Below are 17,498 nucleotides of genomic sequence, written 5' to 3' on the forward strand. Positions count from 1 at the left end.
CCGTCCCCTCGCCCCTTCCCCCACCCCTGGTAGAAATCATCCTTGCCTTTATGTCGGTTGGTGTTGATGAGTATAGTTCATCTGTTTTGGATTTTGTGTCGTTGTTGTTGAAGTTTTGGGCTGGTGTTGGTGTCCCCTTCCCCCGCCCCTCTCCTCCACTTTTTGGTCCCTTTTCCGGGTCCTTTTTGTGTCGATCTGTGTTCCTTTTGGTTGATCTAGTTGCATATAGGCCGATGGTCCTGGGGAGTATTGTTTGGTGTCGGGGGTTGTTGTTGACGTTTTGGTGCCAGCTTGTTCCGTTCCATTGGTCAGGGTTTTGGTGAGTCCGTCGTATCCGTCATTTCCTTTGTCTCTGAGGTCAAAGTTGGGGCTTTTTGGTTGAGATGTATGGGGTATGATGGAGTTGGGTGTTTTTCTATGTTGTTGGGTCGGGTCGGATGCGGTGGGATCAAATTTCGTTCATGTTTAAGCCATGGCTACCGTTCTTTTCTTCTTTCTTTTTCTGTTTTTTTCATATAAATAACACCTGGTGGTTTGGGGTGTCATGTCCTCTTATCCACGGGTTGATTAGGACGACTGGTAGAGTGCATTGGGTCTGTGTTGAGCCTTTTTCTTTGAGACCTTTAGAGATGGATTTGGTAAGGGGGAAGTTCAAGTGGTTTTCCCCTTCAGTTCCCACCTATTTACTCGCTTTTCTTGGCTACGAGTTTCTGGTCAACGGGGGTCGTGTTGCAAAGTGTAGGAGTTTACTCTCCTCTGGAGACAGATTTTCATGGTCTGTTATCCGCCTCTTCTTTCTACGTCCTTGGGGCGTAAGTGCACTTTGTTCTCTCTCGTTGGGTCAAGGGGTTCGCTGGGTACCAGATGACGTGTTTTACAGCCAAGGAGATGAATCTCCAAGACGCTTTAGTGGGTCTTGTTGCAGGTATTTCTCTGAAGCTAGATCGATCAAGACGAGTAAAGATGAAGTTGAGTTTATGGGGGCTCGTTGGTTCCCGAGGAAGTTTATCACAGTCAAGGAGATGAATCTCCGAGACTCGTCCCTGAGTTTTGTTGCAGGTATTTCTCTGAAGCTTCATCAATTAAGACAAGAAAAGATGGGTATTTTCCTTGGAGCAGCGCTGCTTGCCCAAAAAAGATTGTTATGGATATTGGCTTTGAAGTCCGTGATCAGACATCCGTCTTTTGCCATCAACACGATGCTGCGAGCCGATGCATTTACCTTGTTTTAGTTTATGCTTTTAATAATTCTCTAGTGTTTTATGTTTTTGTTTATTGGTATGGTATAGTGAGCCATACTGCCACAATGTAAAACTCTTTCTTTACAGTTGGCAAAAAAAAAAATTGGGTTTTTCTTGGTTTTGACGAAAATTTCAAGCCTTTGCGCCTAGTTTTGCACCTTTTTTCAGTAAGGGCCACGAAAGGAATGGTATAATGGCAACAATTGTATATTTCGTTGCTCTAAAATTAGCACTTGGGCAACAACTATCGATATTTGTTGCACAGTAAAATATTTGGGCAACAAAAAATTATTTCGTCGCACAAAGATTACGCTTTAGCAACGAAAAACGGTTTGTCGCCCATGTTAATATTATTGTGTGACGAGTCTGATATTTGTTGCACATATTCAGCCGTTTTGTCGCCCAAACCAAGTTTTCTTGTAGTGTTTTATGTAGTTACTAAATATTGAACTCTAATAGACACAATTCATATTTTCAATTCATGCTACAATAAACCACGTTGTAAATTTGTACTCGTAATAACAATAATCACTTTGAGTTTTTAAACTCAAATATAGAAAATTTATAAGAAAGAAAATAAGTGCATGAATTGCATGGGGTGCGTATATTAATTTTTATTCATAATTTCAAATTGACACATGAAATTTAAGCTACGCGGAGTAATTGACTATTGAGATTTAAAAATCAACAAAAAATAAAGAGTGATGCCAATCTCTTAACATTGCTAAAGCACCCCCGATATTCAAAAGGGGCTTTAAAAAAAGGATTTGTTTTGTATCTTTAGTGTTACATGGATGTACATCTTATGGAGTAATATATTAGCAAAATCAATCTAAATAATTCATGGAAGTGAACAATTCAGAGATAATCCGAATAGTGGAAGTAGCCAAAAAAAGCTATGCCGCCTCCTAAATTTGAATTTAGCTTAATCCCGAATGGTTACGGTAACAATTGATACTAGTTTTACGTCCGTGCAAAAAATGCACGGGTTTACAAACTTAGGAAGTACCGATCAGACTGAAATAAGATTTAAAACAAAGTAATAAAATGTGACCCAACCCACAAAATAATTACTCAACAACAAAATATTGTCAAAATCTCCTAATATATTATCCCACCCCAACAACCCAACCCAATACAAACCCAAATAAAATCCACCCCACCGTTCCACCCAAAGCAAGCCCAAGATATTTGTAACACTTCCATCCAACTTTGAGTCTCACTTCTCCTCATCTTTTGAAAAAAAAAAAACCTAATCACCCTATAGTCCTATACTCCTATAACCATCTTCATCACCCTTATTCATCTCCCTCCCTCAAACTCAGTTTAATAGAACTTATTTAAAAAACCAAAACAAATTAAAGTTAACAAACATAAATTAACTTCAATCCAAAAGAACATTACTTATATCACACCCACTAATTGATACAGTAATATAACCTCAAAGCTCATTCGAATAATTTAGAGTTAGGGATGACAATGGATCGAGTTTGGGTAAGGTATTTTTTTACATGCAAAGTAGATCCGTCATTTTTTTGTTTTTTTAATTATTATTATTATTATTATTATTATTATTATTATTATTATTATTATTAAGCTTGTTATTTTTTCCAAAGTCGATCTGTTATATTTTTTAAAAATATTATGGTTATTATTATCATTATTATTAATATTTTTACATGCAAATTGCAAAGTTGTTAGATCTTATAATTATTAAAGGTTGTAATATTGTCGATTTTATTAACAAATTTGTTGATTATTTTATAAATAAAATGAAAATGTATAGCTATTTAAGATGATTTTTTTCCGAGGTTGATATGATTATAGTTTTAATTTGACTAATTTTTGAAAATTATTGTTTTTATATGACCTGTTATAATTTCGAAAATCGTAGATCTACATTTTTTGTTATTTTTTTTCCGCAGGGTATGTGCTGCTATTCGAAATCTTATATCTACATTTTTTTCATTTTAAAAGTTCCATCGATACATTTTTTTATCTTTAGATAATATACATATATTTAGATCTACCAATTTATAATCTTTAACTCTAATTAAGACTTGTATTTTTTTTTTATGTGTATAAGAATGATATTTTTGTACCCGTACCTTGAAGATTGAAATCAGAAAAAAATGTTATTTTTTTTTGAATTTATAATAATGGGTAACTTTTTGTAATATGTTTAGTTTGTATTTTTTTTCAGATTATATAGTGGTAATATCATCGGAGATGTATATGTAAATGTATAATATATGATTTAAAAATGCATATATATGTATAATATATAGTTTAGCATTTAGCATAGTATTTAATTTTATTTTTTAGGCGACGTATAATCATATATCATCATCATATACTATATAGTACCTTAAAAAAATCAGAAAACATGTTAAAAGAGGAGAGAGAAGAATTAAATACCAAATGAGGAGAGAGGTAAATAAACAATTAGTCTAGAACGTGGGATTCTTTATCCCTGAAATGCGGCAGCCAATAGGAAGCTTTAAAAGGCTTCAACTTTTATAGATAGAGGATTAGTAAAATATCTTGTGGAACCGAATGTAAGTACTTTTCATTATAAAAGAATAAGAACCCATGAGCCAACGTAGCAGTGTTAAAAGTCATGAAGGAGAACTTTACCGTCCTAATGGTCTTACTCTGCTCGAATCCGGACTAAATCGGATGGTCACCAAAAAAGAAATATAATAGACTAAAACTCTAAAAGTAATCAGATAAATAATAAATCAACTAAGAATATTACACTCTTTTGGCCGACTATTCATCTTAAATCGTTAGCCAAAATAGAAATTTATATGTCAAGACTAGGGCTGTTAATGAGATCAGACAGTTCGCGAGCAACTCGAGCTCGGCTCGGTCAAAGCTCGGCTCGTGTGAGCTCGGGCTCGTCTCGAGAGCTTAACGAGTCAAGCCGAGCAAACGTTGGCTTGGCTCGAAAAGCTCGTGAGCGGCTCGAACTTGTGTAATTAGATGAGATATTACTCATATTTTATAAAAATATTTTGTCATGATTATATATTTCTATCAAACATATCAAAAATGTCTTATTGATTTTCCAATATTTGTATATAAAACTTTCGAGCCTTGTTATTGAATATATCGAGAGAGAAAAAACGACAATTCAACAGTTATATATAGGCTCGAGTTGAGCTCGAGTTTGGCTCGAGCTCGCATTAAAGCTCGCAAGCTTGATAACGAGCACAATTTTTTCAAGCTCGGGTAAATTCGAGATCGGCTCGAACTCGATTTTTACTTTATGAGCAGAAGCCGAGCAAGGCTAAGCTCGGGCTCGGCTTGTTAACACACCTAGTCAAGACTCAAGTCGTCATGATAAAGCCAACAGATAAGCTTTTGAGGATTATGGCGCTGTTTGGTAAACGATATATTGGTCAATTTTTAACATATTCAAGGGTTTTAGCATGTTTGACCAATCAATATGCTAATTTTAGTGTTTGGTAAACAGCATAGTTGGGGTCAATATGTTGTTTTACAATATGCTGCTTACCCCAGCATATTGGTTAGCATATTGTAAAATAGGAAATTTTTCTCCATTTTACAAACAAAACTGACATTCTACTAATCGTCATATGCCAATTACCAAACACTCAAATTAATTCTGCTAATTATAATATGCTAGTCAAACCTTCTGATAAAATCTGCCATTTATAATCTGCTTTTGCAATCTGCTTATACTTAACTAGAGAATATACCAATCTTTTTATATTTAATTAAATCTCATTATAAAAGTTGGAGCTCGCAAATTGTAGACAGATAAGCTTCATGATATTTTATTGTTTCTAATATCGATCGACTTTATCATAAATTGGAGTCTTTTAATATATTTAAATAGTATACAATTGTTGGAGATAATAATATCGCTTCAAAAGAAAAATAAGATGAATAATGCCTTCTTAATATACTCATAGTATATATAAGAAGAATGGGAGGAAATATCTAACACTTCATATGATGTAAATTGTTTTTTTTTTAAAAAAAGAAAATAAAGACATGCGTTTAGACTCAACTTCACATATAGAGAAAACTAGTTTTATTACCCGTGAAATTCACGGAAATAGCTATGATGTCACGGTGGTGATATTATACAAGTCTGGATTTGTGATCGCACTGGATCCTAAAGACAAAAGAACTCGTAAGAAAAAAAAATTATTAATCAATACGTATATTGTCATAATATATTATCAAAATTTATTTATTGTTACTTATATGGCCATAATTTACTAAACTTTTACCACGGTTTATTATTATTTTGTCACTAATATTGCTACGTTTGTTAGTGTTTTGCAAAGATTAGTGTTATTATTATTTTCTATTTTTTTTCCAAAATTTATTTTAACAAAAAAGTCCCAAAATTGAACTAGTATTCGTTTTGGTTTTTAATGATTTTTTAATTTACATTTAAAATAAAAAACCAAATTTTGATGATTGTGTTTAATGCTACAAAATAGTTTAATTTTCGGTGAAAAGATGTTGCTACGATGATCAAATCCTTGTTTGGTACCAATAATATACCAAAGGATGTTTCGTTGTTGCTGGGTCATCTTAATGAGACAAAGCTTTATATTTGCTCACTAGATGAGCAAGTTAATTTCATTTTTTATAAGTGATAAATTATATACAACGCAACTTTTTCTCTAATTATTAATTACTCCCTCCGTCCCGGTCATATGTTGTCCTTTTTCATTTTTGGGGGTGTCTCAGTCATTTGTTATCCTTTCTATTTTAAGATTGAATTTGATGAGTAATTTGATCATTCACACTCAATTTATTCCATTGTCATTTAGTCATTGGCTCCCTCCCCTTTCCTTGGTCTTTGTGCCAAAACCAAAGGACAACAAATGACCGAGACGGAGGGAGTATTAATTATTGTTTGTTATAAACTATTAATTAGCCTTTTATTTTTGTCAGTCAAGCTCTAATCAAGTCCCATTACGCATTAATGCCGAACTGTTTGAGAACAAGGTTCTTGGAGAATTTATGGGAGGAAGGACTGATCAATACCAAAGTTCAGAAAATGTTGAAAGCTATCATTATCCTAATTCGGCTCCATGGTCTACAATCCAATTAATATGGATAGCAACGTTCTATTTTCTCTGGTTTATTGTTTCGTAGTCTGTCAAACTTAACAATAGTGTTCATGTGTTTTAAGTTTATTCGGCATTCTCTCATTAATCTGGTTACTTATTTGGTATTAAATAAATACTTGAATTGTATTTGCTGTAGCTTTCATTTTTTTCTTTGAAATTAATAACTTAATTTTTTGCTTTGCGTGTAGGGGTTTTTCTTCGGATGATGCGCTGATGATGGTTAACTGTTGTTATGATGGGCTAATCCCAAATTTAGAAAGAGTTGTTACAGTGGGGCTCCTTTGGCAAAGCAGAGTAAGTCTAAGTTAATTAATCATAATTAAAGTACTCTGTAATTTAGAAGAACACAAGTGGGTGAAAATGGATTATGATCCTCTCCATTTTCTAAATGGAGGGTCCATTTTTCTCACCCAACCCCTTTTAATAATAATTTATCCACTTATCCCCTTTTTCTTTATTTTTATGTATAAATTGAGAACCATTAAATGCTGTTATAATGCGATTCAGACCATTGATAGGAAATGAACTCGAATCGGTGAAAATAACACAAACTATTTGTTTTGCTTGTTTTGTGATCTAATATTTTGTGAAAGGCTTCAAATTAGAGAAATTGTTATATATTACTCCTACAATTTCACTTTTTATTATTTTCATATTCTAAAATAACTGTCCTATTTCTAACTATACTAAGTAAAAATGGAAAACTATCCTTTATATCCAAATTTAAATCATGAAGGGTGCTATGGAGCTTCTCCCTCCAACCTTCTCTTCCACCTTTTCCCTTTAATTACCCTCTTACAATCGATTAATTTAATATATATTGTATGGAGACGGAAAGCAAGTGAATAAATTAAAATAAATAATATTTTAATTGGTTGTGAGAGAAGAATGTAGAACATAAGGTATATATAGTACGGAGTAATTCTCTTAAATAATTCATCTTTTCCCAATTTGCTTATACTAGTCGTTGCTCCACGCCCTACCGGGTGCGGAACTCCAATTTGGTTAATCATTTAGAAAATCTCGATAGAGTCATCGAAATAGAAACGAAAATTGCCGTTCACATTGGTATTAACGATTGTAGAACATAGTAGTTAGTATACATGTAAGACAAGCACGTAAAAGAAAGACACTCACAATTTGGAACAATACGTATTGGTGTTTAATTGAATAAAAATCAAATAGTGGAAAAAAGAAAACGAGGTTGAGAATTAAAAGTGGCTAACAAAGAGAGCACACTTCTTTGTAAAATAGGTATACATTTGATAATTATACAAATAAAATAAATAAAATAAATAAAATAACTTGGATTTCCGAAGTGGGGAATAAAATATAAAATATTGTACAAAATGGAGAGGAAATGAGACAACAACTGTTGCTATTAAATTTTTAACATAAGATCTATATCAATACATGCCACTGATTACACTCGCTATGTATCATTATCTATTTCTATATCTATAAGAAGAAAAATGTGTACAACTCAATTAACCATTCTGCCCAACAAGCCAAAAACACATAAATGACTAAATAAGTAAGGAGATATTAGCCGGAGCATCAAAACTGTCTTTGGCCGCGCTCTCTACAGTGGGATGAGAGTGTCATGTCATGGTTACCTTGTTTGCTGCAGACTTGGTACATGTTACCGGGAAATGCAACCCATTTTGGCACAGTTCTCACCTTCCTCACTTTCCTGAGCAAAAACATCAAGTCACAAAGTCAGGCCTTTTATAAGGACGAATTATCCATTATGCACATACTAACAAGCCATAGTTACTCTAACTGCATTACACTATATTCACAACAGAATGTCAACTGACTATCATCTGAACTATATTTTCCGGTTGGCCTCTAGCCATTTAATCCCACCTTCCCTCCCAATGGTCGTTTCCCAATGATGTGATAACTACACAGTTTAGTTAGTCTCATATGAGTAAGAATCAATGAAACCAAGCACACATGTTATCCCACCTTTTCTCCCACTCCCCCACTCTCCATCTCCCTTCCTTTTAATCAGAGCCAAATAGAACCAAACAGTCTCATTCCCTCCTATCCCTTTCTCCTTCTACATCTCTTTCTCAAAATGAGAAAAACCAAGAACAACCTCCTCCCTCCTTGCCTTTCCTCCTCCCTTGTGATTGGCCTTTCCCCCTCCCTTGTGAGTTGTGATTGTCTGATGATATGATAAGTATGCGTCTAGTACTCTATAACCAAGAATCATTATTACGCCATACCTGCAAAGATAATGTGAACAAAACCAAAACCAAAATCTCTGCCTTCCTACAACCTTCACTACCATGCTCTGATCTTCATTTCCCTCCCTCTCTACCTCTCTCCCTCCCTCCGTCTCAATTTGTACAAAAACAAATAGTGTATCTACCTCCCTTTACCTCTCAATATAAGAAAAACAAGCACAAACTCATCTTCCTTTCATCCTTCTCCCATTTCTCACTCCCTCTCCCCCGTTCTCGTATAAGCCACCAAACTGCTAATTACGTTAATAATATGATCTAGGGAAGAGCCCAATCCAGTTAAGTCAAAATGGGTGGAGTATATCCATGTTAAAACACTAATACTAACATTAACAATCCCATCAAAAACAAAGAGGCGCCAACAGACGTGGCACGTGGAACATGGGTACTGAGAGCCATAAATGAAGGAAATAATCAGTGTATCTTACTGCCTTTGTCTAGAATAGGTTCAATCCCAATAAATCTCATATCATGTTCTATCACTCTTGGCCAAGTCCATTTTCGTCTCCCTCTGGCCTCTACCCCCCAAGCAACATTTTCTGTTCCCAATGTCTCGAGCGTACAAAACTAAAATGTAAGCAAAAACACTTAAACCCCAAAAGTAATCAACTAATCATCTGGAGTATATCATGAAACACTACTATGTAAATAAGAGTCTGGTCTACAAAAAACAAAGAATATGACAAGACAACAAGAAGTCTAAAAAAACACCTACAAGAAGCATGATATTGGATTTAATTAGATCCATAAAATCGCAAAATCAATCAACGAAGCTCATTTGAGCAAGTAAACTTCCAAGTGTTGGCCCAATGATCACTCCAATTCGCTGGAGTAATGCACATAAATTGTTTACTGTTTACTTTATACTAATTACTATCACAACAATGTTGTGCAAATTCGGCTAGAAGATTGAAAGGATCCTGGTCCTAGTGTCACAACTCAACTATTTTTTCCTGTTTTTGGCTTGATTATAGTGCTCAAGTGTCAAGCCTATGTCAGATTGTCAAGTGTCCACATATCAGATAATTTAAATTCTATGTAACATAGTAGTCAGACACTTACCACATATATGCCTGTAGCTTGATGTTCTTCCCGGCAAATCTCAGATATATATGCCTGATAATATGAAAGTAAAAAAATCGTATGGGTGAAAGAAGCTGCAATTCAGGAATAAAACATATTCAGCTAGTAAAATGCTGAACCTTCACTCGATCGATATTCTTTCAGTAAATAAGATATTGCCTATATACCTTTACAGGCTCGAATAATCCATTGAAACTTCCCAAAAAAAAAACTTGTCACTGTCATCCAAAAGTTTGTACTTAGACCAGAAATTTAAAGTGTGTTAAGAAAAAAATCTGAAATTAGAAAATTACAATAGAAATTACTTCGTATAGTTGACCTAAAAACCAATGCTAACTTTCAGAAATAAATACACAAAATTTAGAAAAGAAACTACAAAATATAAACACAGGTGTTGTACTGAAGATGCCACATCGATCAGCAATCACCCCCATAAAACAGATGTTAAGGCCCTTCCAAGAATAAACGAACATCCTTCTACGACATATTTCACATGAGCGAGAAACAGTAAGGCGGACAAGTTCTTACACTTAAAATTCAACTGGTAAATGTAAACAAAATCCCTTTGTAAATGATAGATGAGAAGGGATTGTACTCACCCACAAAACCAGCATAATACCTCACATCTGCCACTTCTTGGGCTACATGAAAGTCCCTGACCTACATGTATATAAGGATTGGTTTAAAATACAATTCAACTCCGAGTTCTTGACATAATTCTCAAAGTATTTACATATGTTTTTGGTCAGATGACACGACGGTCCGCCAGTCACTTGGGAACAGCTCAAGAAAAGATAATTGTAAAGCAGTCTTTCTAACGCAAAAAAAAAATGCCTAAATAGGAAACGCAAACAAAGGATTGTGACAAAATATGTAAACAAATAGATGACAGAGGAAAGCGAAACAACCAACTGTCATGAGTCAAATTAACAGAACTATATTTGCGCAAGCAAAACATCCGTGAATCAATTCAACAAAACACTTTTTTATCATACCGTCTCCTCTTGAGGTTTGTCCACTAAAATATGGAACTCTCACTTCAGCAACATCGCAGTAGTACTTAGACGACTCACACCCTCCGAGTCACAGGTAACTTGTTAGTCGTGAAAAGCCCGAATGCTAAACAAAATAAAAATAAAAAAATAAAAATAAAACTGAATATGTTTGGTCATTGAACACTAATTTCACTCTCAATAGTCATTGTATTTATATATTATAAATAAGGGTTGCATAAGGACGATAACTGAGTCTATATTCAAGGAGGATATATTCTGTTTAATTTTTAAGTGCTTAATCCTAGAAATGCACTTCTTTAGAGTCCAGTTTATTGTCACACGAAATTCATAACAGAGAGAAGAATTTCTTATCATCCTATAATACAGGATTGTGCCAATGGCTACTCCTAGTTCTGCCACATCCATCTACAACTGAAAGATATTTACCATGCAATTCTACGAGACAGAGAATTAAGTACCTTAAGACCTATTCTAACATTCCTACCATGTGAATTCACAAAATCAGGCCATAGTCGAGCCAGTATTTACAACAAACAATACGGAACACCTTCATCAATTGACATCTACTCAAATATCGCCAAGTTTTAGTATACTAAAACTTCCACCTCCATCAAGAACAAAAGAAGTCCCCCGTCTATTTGCTCGCTAATTCTTATATGTGATAGTCTCATCATAATCTATATTTAATACGATAGACAACACCTAATCATCAGAATTAGATCAACAATCAATCAAAAACAAGAAAATTAAATAACTATGGATAATCTTAAACTGGAAACAGCTCAAACATCATAAACTATGGACAATCTAATTGATCAAACAAATTACCAAATCAACCAGTAATCATACTAAATTTAAAAAAGAGAAAGGAAATAAAAATGACGATACCTAACAGAAAATCTCCCACTTGCTCCCTTGCAAAACCGAGTAATCGATGCATTTAGGAGCGAGAGTAGATCCGTACCTACAACGATGAAGATCGGGTCTAATCTCGAAATAAAAAAAAACTGATAAAAATAATTAAAGGCAAAGAGGATGAGAGAATGTCCTGAATTTTGAGAAAGAGCTACTGAAGGGATTATCTATTGAGGCTGTGGGTAGGGTAGGCAAGATGAGTAGCTAGGACAGTTTTAAAGGTGACATCCACCGACCAATACCGTCACCAATCACGCCACAATCACCATGAACTATGGCCAACAACGATTGCCACCAACGAGCATAGAACAACTGCCTACCACAACCACCATCAATGAACCGATCTAAGTGCAGCTAGCTTTAGGTAGCTTTAATTTGTGGTTGAATTAATATACCAGCAGTACAACTAAAAAACCGAAGAGATAAATACCTAATCTACATTGAAGGCTGAACTTGAGCTTGATGTTCTTCGTCCTCAACCACTGAAACTGCATTAAAAAGCCCACCTATAAGGATTCAACCGAAAAAGGCAAGCGATGATGAAAATAAATAAGCAAAATGAATAAGACGAAAAACATCAGACGGTCACCATATTTCTCCTATTCATCATAATCTGTGTCATTACAATAGTTCCATGTATAGTCATAACCTTTGGTACGGTGAGGAACAAACTCGTATTATAGACTCCCAAATTCCTTCGGAAGTGTTAACAAATTCGTCACTAAACAACCATCAAAATTCAAAAGTAAGACCCCACATTTAAATTAGGTTAAAACCCATCAAAAATCTAGCTAATTCAGCAGTTCTTGTTTTGCAACCTAAATCCATGACCAGCCTCGAGATATAACAAACTTCAATTGAACACAAAATCCCATAAATCCCCAACTCAACCCCGAAAAGAAAAACCTGAAAAAAACACTAAAGACTTAATCAACTGTAACCCCAAAAAATTAAGCAGAGACGTATTTTAGTCAGCACCATTATCATAATTGCTAATCTTTTTTTTTCACTTTACCGTGATTCCACTTACAATAATTCGCAAATTTGATCGACAATTGCCCGAAAGCAAAATCCAGCTCCTAAAAGATCTTTCCATATAATACACAACTACCCAAATAAAAGCAAAGATACTTGATAAGCACCAAAATGAAAATGAACCCAGAAATGTGAACCAATAACCACGCAGAAAAAGCAATGAATATGAACCCAGAAATATAAATTACGAAATAATAAAAGTGCCCTGATTTAGTCATAAGGGGTGAGATAAACTCTACCCTAACGTAATCCATAAACTACAGAAATGTAAGAAAATATGACGCTGGCCGGTGATGTTGATCAACCCTGATAGCAAAAAGCTAAATATGCATAGGGATTGTAAGGAAAATCTATAAAAATCAACAGTGATGGTAAGGACAAAAAAATGAAAATAAATCTCACAGAAGGGCATCGTTAAATAGGTGAATAAAAAACGAATCAAATGTGGACAAATCAAATATCTTCAAAGCCGCAGAATAAAACAGGGGAAAGCTTAGCACTTGAATTAAAACATTTAAGCATCAGTCAAAGTTCCAAACAACCTAAACTGACCAATGTCCACTCCAACCTCAGTCTTATGTCCCAACTCCTTCCCCAGGAAATAACAAACTCACCCGAGAAATCAAAGATCAAAATAATAAACATAAGCAACATAAAAAACTAACTAAACTCATTTAGTAACTTACATAATGATTAGTGAGGCTGAAAAATGATTACTATGTACTCAATAAGACAACGAGGTACAATGAGCAGTGACCCAAGTGTAAACAGTACAAGGCAAGCTCTGAAGATCAAGTAAATACCGACCTTCCATAAGAAATCTTGACCCATGCAATTGGATATTATCTGTTTGAAAGCAGGAGTTCCATAGCTTGCTACTGTCTTCTTCACTCCTGCGACTACTGCATTTACATCTGCAGTGTCTATAGCATCACATTGAGCACAACAAAAACCAAGTTGGATTGTTAGAGACCGAGATTCCGATAAATCTTGTATGACTCATTGACTCCAGTTTAAATCAAGATTATTCAAGTCACTAAGTCAGTTTAGGTCATTACATTTGCGTTAAAACGTCCCATTTGGAATCTGGTGAATCCTTCTTTTACAGTATCAACAAGTCCTTTAGTTGAAGCCACATTTGGGATCTGAATTTTAAATGCAAACAAGTAATCAGAAGTATGAGAATCAAATTTAGAGGAAGCATTAAGTTGAGTCGATCAATACCGTTCCATAAGGTACAACATATACTGAATTTGGCCACAAGGCTCATCTGCTTGGGAAGAGCGTGAAATCAGCCCCCGCTACGATCATGTGAGCTAAGGGCATATTGATTTTGTCAATCCTGTTGCATTATTAGGAAAAAGATTTTCCAGCTCTTGAATTTTATTTTCCATTTCTTTCTTTCCGGTCCCTGAAATGCTTATAGAAACAGCACATCGTGTCATTGAAGGATAATAAATATTCAAGAGTGAATGTATGGTTTGGAGAGTGTTGATGAACTCACAGGGATAATAATCTGCACATTATTCTCCTTGATGAAATGAGGAATTGTTTTAGCAAGGATATCGTAACCTTTCTGCTCTTCAAGTCGGCCTGTGAATCCAATAAGTGGGATATTACGATCCACAGGAAACTCGACTTCTCGACTTCTGCCTAAAGGGGTTCGAATTAATCACCTGAAACCATGCAATCAACATGAGTTACTTGAAAGCAGAATACAAATTGGGAAAGGGAAGCATTTGATTTAAAACATTTAAGCATCAGTTAATAAAGCTCCCTAACACTCTAAATTGACCAATGTCAACTCCAGCCTCATGTAGTAATGTCCACAACTCCAGCACGGGGAAGTAACAAACCCAAAACGAAAGATAAAAATAATAAACAATAAAGAGGATTAACGAATAACGATAATGGGAATACGTAGATAAATGAATACAACCAAGCGGTAGCGATAACCAAGGCAAATTAGCAAGAAATCTAGAATACGAAGATCAATACACTAATCCTAAATGCCAGAAAACAAAGATGAAAATAATTAACCACAAAAAGAAAGAAAATGATAGTGGAAAATGGCAAACCAATCAAAATCCCGCCAACTAATCAGCAGTAACAAAGCACAATATTGATAATCAAGGTAACGCAAAACCTGAATCCCACCCAAAGTAACATAACAGAGAGAAATGGAATGGCAAAATACCTGATTGTTACCGCCACCGTCATTACACGCAGCCGTATCATCGCCATCACATCAACTCCTTATCGTCATCGCCATCATATCAAGGCCGTATCGTTTCACTCCTCAACAACTATACATGCAATATAAACATCACAAACAAATTATAAACAAGAAACCCCTTTATTTTTAATAAACTGAAATGAGAAGGAGGAAGTAAACCCAGAAACAGCAAAATGAAAATGGAAGCAATACGAGAACAAGGAGAAGCGGCAAAATAAAAATGGAAATAAGAAAAAAACCCAGAAAACAATGAGTAAATTAAACTAACCAGCAACGAGAACAAGAAACCAATAGGAAATAATGAAAAAATCAGCCGTCGTCATCAGCAGCCATCGTGATCACGCCGGTTCACATCGTCATCGTTGTGTGAGCGTTGACCTAAGAGGAAAAAGTGAAGTGGAGAATGGAGGGAGGCATTCATAGATGGAAATAGAAATGGAAATGAGTGGGTGAGAATCATACAAGAATGTCGTAAAAGGAGTGGGTGTGAGTGAATGTGAGAGAAATGGAGGGTAGGGATTCAAAGGGGAAATCAAGGGTTGAGAGAGAACAGCTACTATTCATAGCTACAGTTGCTTGAACTCCTCTCTTTTTAAAGGGTAAGGATTTTATATTTAAGTTTATTACTCCCTCTGTTACTCTTTATTTGACGTTTTAGATGTGTGCACAACCATTAAGAAAAGATTTAAAGTACACTTTGAGAAAAGAAAAATATTGAAAGCAATTACCACCTTTATTGTTGTTGTACTTCTACTCCAATAGAAAAGCACAAGGTTAATTTTTATTGGTAGAGAGAAATAAACACAAACAGGTGAGAGAAATATAGCTTAGAGTGCAGTAACTTTTGTGGGATTTGTGCATTATATAGACATGGGCTATGGAAAGTGTAAAACGACATCTAAAATGGAAAAAGCCTCTGCTCCTAAAACGACTACTAATAAAAAAAACAGAGGGAGTATCAATGAGTATTTATTGTCTTTCACCTTTCTTAAATATGACTTATAGGTTATAGTATAAGGGTAGGACAATAAAAGTGTAATAAAAGAAGTATGAATTATTGTAGTTACTTCAAATCATCTCATTAATTACTTTGTAAATTTATTTTCCCGTAATTCTAGATTTAGATATTTAAGAGAATTTACAGTAATGTACATTTGTTACGTTTTACAGGTTGTATAAACATCAGACGCCAATAAATCAATCAATCAATCAATATATATATATATTTAAAAGAGAAACTTTTGGAGCGATTTCATTGGATACACCTTTTGTTCAATAAATTATTAATATAAAAAAAAGATAATAAATTATGTGTATAAATAAAAAGATACTCCCTCCATTTTTTTATATATGACGTTTTGCATTTACGCAGTGGCGGAGCCAGGATTTGAACTTAGGGGGGGCGGAAAATTTTAGGGGGGGCGAACGACTAATTTCATAAGGCACCCTCAAAAAATTTCGAAAAAATTAACTAAAAACTTTGAAATTTTCATCCGTCAGGGGGGGCGACCGCCTCTGCTAGCCCCCCTAGCTCCACCACTGCATTTACGAGGTAAGCCTTTGACTTTAATATTTACAAGAATATATTTGTTCAAAAAATATAAAAATGATACCATTAAATTCCTTACGAAAAACTCTTTCATATGAGTATATATATCATAATATTTAGTCTTATATTTTAAGAGATATTGAAGAGAGAAGGGAGTGGCTCGAAATGTGAGAAAGTCATATATAAAAAAATGGAGGGAGTATAGATTAAGCTTACAGCTATACTACGAATTAAATTAACTAGTCAACTAATATGTTTTATTATTCTACGTACATCAAGATCATATACTTGTTTAACTACAACTCTAAACTTCGTTTTCGATGATGCCAAGGACTCTTAATTATGAAGTAAATGTAAATAGACTTGCTAGACCATGCGTCCATACATAATGGTTTGTTCTTTTGCTTTAATTTAGTTTCTCTCAATTGGGGTGATCGAATCCTTTTAGAATAGTTTTTGTGATATGGTTTTTGTATAAGTTATCCTCAAAATTTTCTCTTGTTTTACGGTTTGGTGGTTTAGAAATTTTGCTAATTATTGTTTTATTTTTTTTCATGTTAGCAGATTTTATTGTTCGCTCATAGGGAAAAGTGTTCTACTTTGTCAAGGCCAATCATACAAGATACTAGTTTTAAACCCGTGCAATTTGCACGGGTTTGCCTTTTCAATTTATTACTCCCTCCATTTTTTAATATATGACGTTTTCCTTTTTCGATGCGAGCCTTTGACTTTAATATTTACAAAAATATATTTGGTAAAAAATTATAAAACTTATACCATTAAATTTCTTATGAAAAACTCTTTCATATGAGTATACATATAACTATATTTAAGCATATAATTTGAGAGATATTGAAGAGAGAAGTGTGTGTCTCGAAATGTGAGAAAGTCATATATAGAAAAATAGAGGGAGTATTATCAAAATATTTATTTACTACTTCTTCATCCCGATCTTTTGTTTATCTATTCTATTTATAGGGCCTCATCCAATTGTTTACCTTTTTATATCGGAAAGTTTTTTAAAGGATAATTTGATCATCTACATAACTCC

At 34.3% G+C, this 17,498-nt stretch overlaps 1 long non-coding RNA gene across 1 annotated transcript; it reads left to right on the forward strand.

The window, feature by feature from the left end:
- The first annotated feature begins 2,396 nt into the window (after positions 1-2,396).
- On the forward strand, positions 2,397-17,276 carry LOC141626965 (uncharacterized). The gene is made up of 3 exons (XR_012536523.1): positions 2,397-2,735; positions 6,550-6,655; positions 17,012-17,276. It is a non-coding gene; the product is annotated as an uncharacterized LOC141626965 (long non-coding RNA).
- The last annotated feature ends 222 nt before the right edge of the window (positions 17,277-17,498 follow it).

The sequence above is a fragment of the Silene latifolia genome, chromosome Y, assembly GCF_048544455.1.
Source record: "Silene latifolia isolate original U9 population chromosome Y, ASM4854445v1, whole genome shotgun sequence".
Classification (NCBI taxonomy): domain Eukaryota; kingdom Viridiplantae; phylum Streptophyta; class Magnoliopsida; order Caryophyllales; family Caryophyllaceae; genus Silene; species Silene latifolia.